Genomic DNA, 7675 nt, shown 5'->3' with positions numbered 1-7675 from the left:
GGACTGAGATTGTTGTTTGGAAGTGGAATTTGAAGTTTGTATGTTCCTCTTCTCTTTGTAGAAATCATTCTAAAATGACAATTAAATTTAGAAATGTACAGGAGACTCTATTTTTTATGAGCATAGTAGCCATCCAAAACTCCAGTGCATAATACTGAAGTTTTTATGAGCAATGAATTATCAAGTGGGAGTGTGTATTCCAGAGTTTGGGAAGATAATGCAGGTTGATTTTATAAGGAGTCAAAAGCACTTTTTTCAAAGATGGTTGGCAAAGCCTTGGCTGCCGAACCAAATATTTTAGACCAGCAGGGTGTCCTATAGGGGTGGACTGAACTTTCCTGTAGAGTAATGGTTTTGTGAAGCACAGAAGTCAGGTGAAATGAGCAATTTGTGGGAGGCTCTGTTTAGGGTGGGAAAAAAGAGATTTTATTATTTCAAAAACTTCCACATGGCTATAGCCATTTCCTAAGGAAGAGTAAAAAGTATAGAAACATTAATGCAAAATTCTTAACCTAAGTCATTTTCCTCCATATGTGATGAAAAATTAGATCATTCTGCACCTGAAGGTAGCCAATGAAGGAAAACCTGGCCATATTCAAAGCAGAAGAATGAGAAAAAAAGCTGCAGGAGATAACCACAATTGTTATAAAAATAAAATAGAGTAAAAACTGTAAAGAGAGTTAAAGAAAAAAGGGTAAAAAAACAAATGGAAGGTGATAAGCAATTATTTGAAATCTGCAATTAGGAAAAAGGTAAACATCATCAAATATTTCATCATGATTTAGAAACAAAAAAGTGAATGAAGAAGCAAAGAAGAATGTGACATAGTGTTAGAAAATATACTAATGCAATGTAACATTATGTCAGTATAAAGAAAATCCATATACTTCTGAAGCCATTATTGATTTTTAGAAAATCTTTTATTATTTGGATTGGGAGAAACTTCTCTACCTTTACATGAACATGCAATAAAATATGCTTATGTGTGGCTCATGGATATGGGTATTTTTTTTTGTCATTTCAGATGTCCAGATAGTCAGTGACCTAATTGAGAGGACCCAAGAAAGTCATGGTAGATACTTGTTGCGAGGTGTAATCATCAATGGCAATCAATCAACTGAGGAGAGAGTGGAGTTAGGAAAATCACTGAATGCACATTCAGTGGGGCATGAGGAGTTTAACAAATGTCAGAATGCAGTTCTTGCAGAGACTGATGCCATGTGTGCTGGACAGAACTCTGATGAGCATACTATATCTGAGGAATCACACAGTCATCATGAGCATCTTAGTCAGCATCCTAAGATTCCAGCTGGGCAACTTTTTGAGTATAGTGGAAATGGACAATCCTCCAATAGAGTGCCAATAATATTTGCATATAAGAAAACTCATATGGGTGAGACCACTTGTAAATACAGTGAGTATGGGAAAGCCTGTAATAAGTCATCTGTCATTGCCCAAGAGATAGGTCAGGTAGGGATGAAAACTTTTCAATGTGTTGTATGTGAGAAAATGTTCTATAAAAAAGCTACACTTGCTCAACATCAGATTATACACACAGGAGAGAAACATGATAAATATAGTGAGCGTCAGGAATCTTTTATCAAGCAATCATACCTTATTTCATATCAGGGAACATCTACAGGGAAAGCTTTTAACCAAAAGTCAGCCCTCAACAGGCATGAGAGAATTCACAAAAGTAAAACAACATATGAATGTAAGGAAAATTGGAAAACTTTTAACCAAATGTCAGCTTTCAGTATGCATTGGAGAACTCACCCAGGTGATAAGCCCCACAAATGTAATGGATGTAGAAAAACAATTAAGAAGCCATCCTTCAGAATGAATCAGAGTACTCACACAGGGAAAACACCTGATGAATGTAAAGAATGTGGAAAAGCTTTTAAGCAAAAGTCAAAACTCAGCAGGCATCAGAGAATTCACACAGGTGAGAAACCATATGAATGTAAAGAATGTGGAAAAGCTTTTAACCAAAAGTCAGTCCTCTGCATGCATCAGAGAATTCACACAGGTGAGAGACCATATGAATGTAAAGAATGTGGAAAAGCCTTTAACCTTAAGTCAAACCTCAGCATGCATCAGAGAATTCACACAGGTGAGAGACCATATGAATGTAAAGAATGTGGAAAAGCTTTTAACTATAAGTCAGTCCTCAGCAAGCATCAGAGAATTCACAGAGGTGAGAGACCATATGAATGTAAAGAATGTGGAAAAGATTTTAAGTTAAAGTCACACCTCAGCATGCATCAGAGAATTCACACAGGTGAGAGACCATATGAATGTAAAGAATGCGGAAAAGCTTTTAAGTTAAAGTCACACCTCAGCATGCATCAGAGGATTCACACAGGTGAGAGACCATATGAATGTAAAGAATGCGGAAAAGCTTTTAAGTTAAAGTCAAACCTCAGCATGCATCAGAGGATTCACACAGGTGAGAGACCATATGAATGTAAAGAATGTGGAAAAGCTTTTAAGCAAAAGTCAAAACTGAGCAGGCATCAGAGAACTCACACAGGTGAGAGACCATATGAATATAAAGAATGTGGAAAAGATTTTAAGCAAAAGTCAAAACTCAGCAGGCATCAGAGAATTCACAGAGGTGAGAGACACAGGTGAGAGACCATATGGATGTAAAGAATGTGGAAAAGCTTTTATCCAAAAGTCATACCTCAGCAAGCATCAGAGAATTCACACAGGTGAGAGACCATATGGATGTAAAGAATGTGGAAAAGCTTTTATCCAAAAGTCATACCTCAGCAAGCATCAGAGAATTCACACAGGTGAGAGACCATATGGATGTAAAGAATGTGGAAAAGCTTTTATCCAAAAGTCATACCTCAGCAAGCATCAGAGAATTCACACAGGTGAGAGACCATATGGATGTAAAGAATGTGGAAAAGCTTTTAAGCAAAAGTCACACCTCAGCATGCATCAGAGAGTTCACACAGTTGAGAGACCATATGGATGTAAGGAATGTGGAAAAGCTTTTATCCAAAAGTCATACCTCAGCAAGCATCAGAGAATTCACACAGGTGAGAGACCATATGGATGTAAAGAATGTGGAAAAGCTTTTAAGCAAAAGTCACACCTCAGCATGCATCAGAGAATTCACACAGGTGAGAGACCATATCAATGTAAAGAATGTGGAAAAGCTTTTAAGCAAAAGTCACACCTCAGCATGCATCAGAGAATTCACACAGGTGAGAGACCATATCAATGTAAAGAATGTGGAAAAGCTTTTAACCAAGAGTCACACCTCAGCATGCATCAGAGAATTCACACAGGTGAGAGACCATATCAATGTAAAGAATGTGGAAAAGCTTTTAAGCAAAAGTCACACCTCAGCATGCATCAGAGAATTCACACAGGTGAGAGACCATATCAATGTAAAGAATGTGGAAAAGCTTTTAAGCAAAAGTCACACCTCAGCATGCATCAGAGAATTCACACAGGTGAGAAACCATATGAATGTAAAGAATGTGGAAAAGCTTTTATCCAAAAGTCATACCTCAGCAAGCATCAGAGAATTCACACAGGTGAGAGACCATATCAATGTAAAGAATGTGGAAAAGCTTTTAAGCAAAAGTCACACCTCAGCATGCATCAGAGAATTCACACAGGTGAGAGACCATATGGATGTAAAGAATGTGGAAAAGCTTTTAACTATAAGTCAGTCCTCAGCAAGCATCAGAGAATTCACACAGGTGAGAAACCATATGATTGTAAAGAATGTGGAAAAGCTTTTAAGTTAAAGTCACACCTCAGCATGCATCAGAGAATTCACACAGGTGAGAGACCATATGAATGTAAGGAATGCGGAAAAGCTTTTAAGTTAAAGTCACACCTCAGCAAGCATCAGAGAATTCACACAGGTGAGAAACCATATGAATGTAAAGAATGTGGAAAAGCTTTTAAGTTAAAAGTCACACCTCAGCATGCATCAGAGAATTCACACAGGTGAGAGACCATATGAATGTAAAGAATGTGGAAAAGCTTTTAACCAAAAGTCACACCTCAGCATGCATCAGAGAATTCACACAGGTGACAGACCATATGGATATAAAGAATGTGAAAAAGCTTTTAACCAAAAGTCATACCTCAGAATGCATCAGAGAATTTACACAGGTGAGAGACCATATGAATGTAAAGAATGTGGAAAAGATTTTAACCAAAAGTCACAGCTCAGCAGGCATCAGAGAATTCACAGAGCTGAGAAGCCACATTAATGTAAAGAATGTGAAAAAGCTTTTAACGAAAAGTCAACCCTCAGCATGCATTAGGGAATTCATACAGGTGAGAGGCCACGTGAATGTAATGAATGTGGAAAAAGGTTCTTTTACAACGTCATAGTTGAGAAGACATCAGGATACTCACACAAGAAAAAACTCCTTATTAATGCAAAATGACAGGCCTTGTACTGAAATCCCCCTAACAGATAAAAAAGAATTCACACAAAGGAAAATCTCAGTGAATGTAATTTATATGGGATAAGATTTTTCCAGAAGTCATACTGCAAGACATCAGAGAACTTGTATCCGGAAGAAGATTGGTAAATATACAGTTGTCCTCAGGCATTGAAGAATGTCTTGAGGATCCCCTATTGATATAAAAATTTGCTGATGCTCAAGTCCCTTTTATAAATGTTGTAGTGTTTGTGTATTACCAATTCACTTCCTGCTGTGTATTTTACATCTTGTGTAGATGACTTATAATACGGAAAAAATGTGAATACTATGTAAATTGTTGTTATACTGTGTTGTTTTTCAGTTGTAGAATTGTTTCATTTACTGTTTTTATTTACTTTTGAGAATTTTTTGTAAGTAGTTTCTTGAATCACCAGATGTGTAACCCTCAGATGTGGAAGGAGGACTGTAATGAGTGTGAAAACATCTTTTCTCCAAAGTCTCAAGGCTGCCTGTGGTTAGAGCATTTCTGCTTATAACATTAGTGCTCTTAACACAAATGATCTCCATACCAGCCATGCACCTAAAAATAAATAAATAAAAATAAAAAGGAATCACATCATAACAGGCATTAGAGGATTTAAAGAGGGGAGAAATTCTATATGGATTGAACTGATTGTCTTTTTAAAAATAAAACCACTCTTTTCTCTTGTTTGCATAGCCTGCAATCTGAGCATTCCACGATTGGGTGGATCACCATGTAATTTAACTCTGTTCAGGGGAATGTAGATATAAGTGGTGAACATTATTTCCAGTTCAGGCAACAAAATAAATTTTAAAAAATTCCATTCAGTTCCTCGTTTCTCATGTTATTTGCAACTGAGTAAAGATGACTCTTGGGTGCATTTTGGGGCCACAGGTGAAAGAAATCCACCTTTATTTAAAATTGAAGAAACCAGAGATATTCTCATCACTACCCCAAAACCTCTGTTTACACATTATATAAGAAATTATTTCCTGTTAAGCCATATGCACTACATAGATTTTCTTTTAATAGAAGTTGACCAGTAAGGGGATTTTAACCCTTGACTTGGTGTTGTCAGCACCATGCTCTCCCTAGTGAGCTTACCAGCCATTCCTATATACGGATCCAAATCCATGGCCTTGGTGTTATCAGTACCACGCTCTCCCCAGTGAGCCATGGGCCAGCCCAGATTTTTTCCTACTCTCCCATTTTAGGTAAATTTGTATGACCAGTATTACAAAACTATCTAAGTAAAGGTAATTTCTTATGATGCTTGAAGCTAATGCAAAGTGAGTCTATGGGTTGAACAGAAGCATTTCTATGTGAATGCACAAATTCACAGGCACATAATTGTAAACAACATGTTTGAACTTATTTAAACAGCTGTAAACGGTAATGATTTTCTTATTTTACTCAGAGAAAAGCAGTGCCTGGAAGGGATACTTTTCCTTTATACCTATTCCTCATATTTTGAAATGGTGCCAAATCATAGGTATGAGTGTGTACCACATGCCCTATAGCTGAGAAATCTTGTGTTTCTGTTTGCGGTGATGGAGTGCTATTTTGAATCTTGCCTCTAAGAGGTAAATCCCGACTCACTTGTGTATTGCCTTGTGCATGGCTGTGCTTGTGTGTAGTCCTCCAGACCTAGAGATGGCCCCAGAGCCTATTTTCACCTATGGAGACTTCTCAAGTCTGTGGTGACTCCCTGTCTGCCATCAGAGCCCTTGGCGTGGGGGAGAGCCAGGCCCCAAAGAGGGGTATGAGCAAGTAAGACAAAATAGTGTCCAGCATAGAACCTGAGGGGTGGTTGGAGACAGGGTCTCTGGGATCCTTTTGGACATGGAGGTCATTTCCATCTGCCACCATTCTGTCCCCAAATCTCTGGTAACAGTGGGCAGAGAGTACAGCACCATCATTTATTTTTTATTTTTCACTCTATATTATTTTCTTTTGGGGGAGGTTTTTTTTCTTTTTCTTTTTTTTTTTTTTTTTTTCTTTTTGAGACCGGCCGCACTGCGCTCAGCCAGTGAGTGCTGTGAGCAAACCGGTCATCTCTGTATAGGATCTGAACCCACGGCGGGAGTGCTGCTGCGCTCCCAGCGCCCCACTCTCCTGAGTGCGCCACAGGCTCGGCCCCTGTTTTGGGAGGTTTACTTTTCCTCCTTTATCTAGGATTTTATTTGGAAGGTCAGGTTATTGATTTCAAGACTTTCTAAACTGTATACATTTACAAATTTAAATTTTGCTCTAAGCCCTTTTTAAATTTCGGTATGTTGTATTACACTGTTTGTGAAAATGTTTCAAATTTTAGTGTCGTTTTTATGGCTCACTGGCAGTTTGGGAGTNAGCTTTCAAGAAAACTTTCAACACTTTTTATATCAGAATTTGAAATGAAGAGAAAACTATGCAATAAATACAAATTTTCAAATAGAAATGATAAATGGAGTATTAAAAGTATTTTTAACATTTTCAGTGTTACCAATATTTAAATACGACTGGTGACACTACCTTCCAGGTTACATTGTCTGAAGACATTTTTGGTTGTCATAACTGAAGGTTGAGAGGTGCTACTCCATTGAGTGGAAAGACACAGATGTTGGTTAACAGCCTACAATGCAAAAGAAAGCCACCTCACATGCAACATTTATGCAGAAAAATGTTTGTTAAAACAGAAAGAAGGTGAAGAGGACAAGAGTCTACATTTGGGTGTGACAGGTGCTCTATGGAACCCAGCATAACTGTGGATAGGGAATATGTACACTTAGTATAATAAATAGTTTGGTTTGACTTCCTTTAGGATTTTTGACATTAACTGCTACTCTAACTTCAGTATATTTTGTTAAATATACTGTCTAAGATACCGCACTACATAGATTTTTTTTAAATAGAAGTTGACCAGTAAGGGGATCTGAAGTCTTGACTTGGTGTTGTCAGCACCATGCTCTCCCAAGTGAGCTTACCAGCCATTCCTATATAGGGATCCAAATCCATGGCCTTGGTGTTATCAGTACCACGCTTTCCCCAGTGAGCCACGGGCCAGCCCAGATTTTTTCCTACTCTCCCATTTTAGGTAAACTTGTATGACCAGTATTACAAAACTAAGTAAAGGTAATTTTTTATGATGTTTGAAGCTAATGCAAAGTGAGTCTATGGGTTGAATAGAAGCATTTCTATGTGAATGCACAAATTCACGGGCACATAATTGTAAACAACTTGTTTGAACTTA

General features: G+C 37.7%; 1 pseudogene; it reads left to right on the top strand.

Annotated features, from left to right (window-relative positions):
* LOC103583588 overlaps window positions 1-5269 on the top strand; it is a 7328-nt pseudogene extending 2059 nt beyond the window's left edge.
* The last annotated feature ends 2406 nt before the right edge of the window (window positions 5270-7675 follow it).

The sequence above is a fragment of the Galeopterus variegatus genome, unplaced genomic scaffold (genome assembly GCF_000696425.1).
Source record: "Galeopterus variegatus unplaced genomic scaffold, G_variegatus-3.0.2 Scaffold24611, whole genome shotgun sequence".
In the NCBI taxonomy this organism is placed as follows: Eukaryota; Metazoa; Chordata; class Mammalia; order Dermoptera; family Cynocephalidae; genus Galeopterus; species Galeopterus variegatus.
This window is presented reverse-complemented; position numbering and strand designations above follow the sequence as displayed.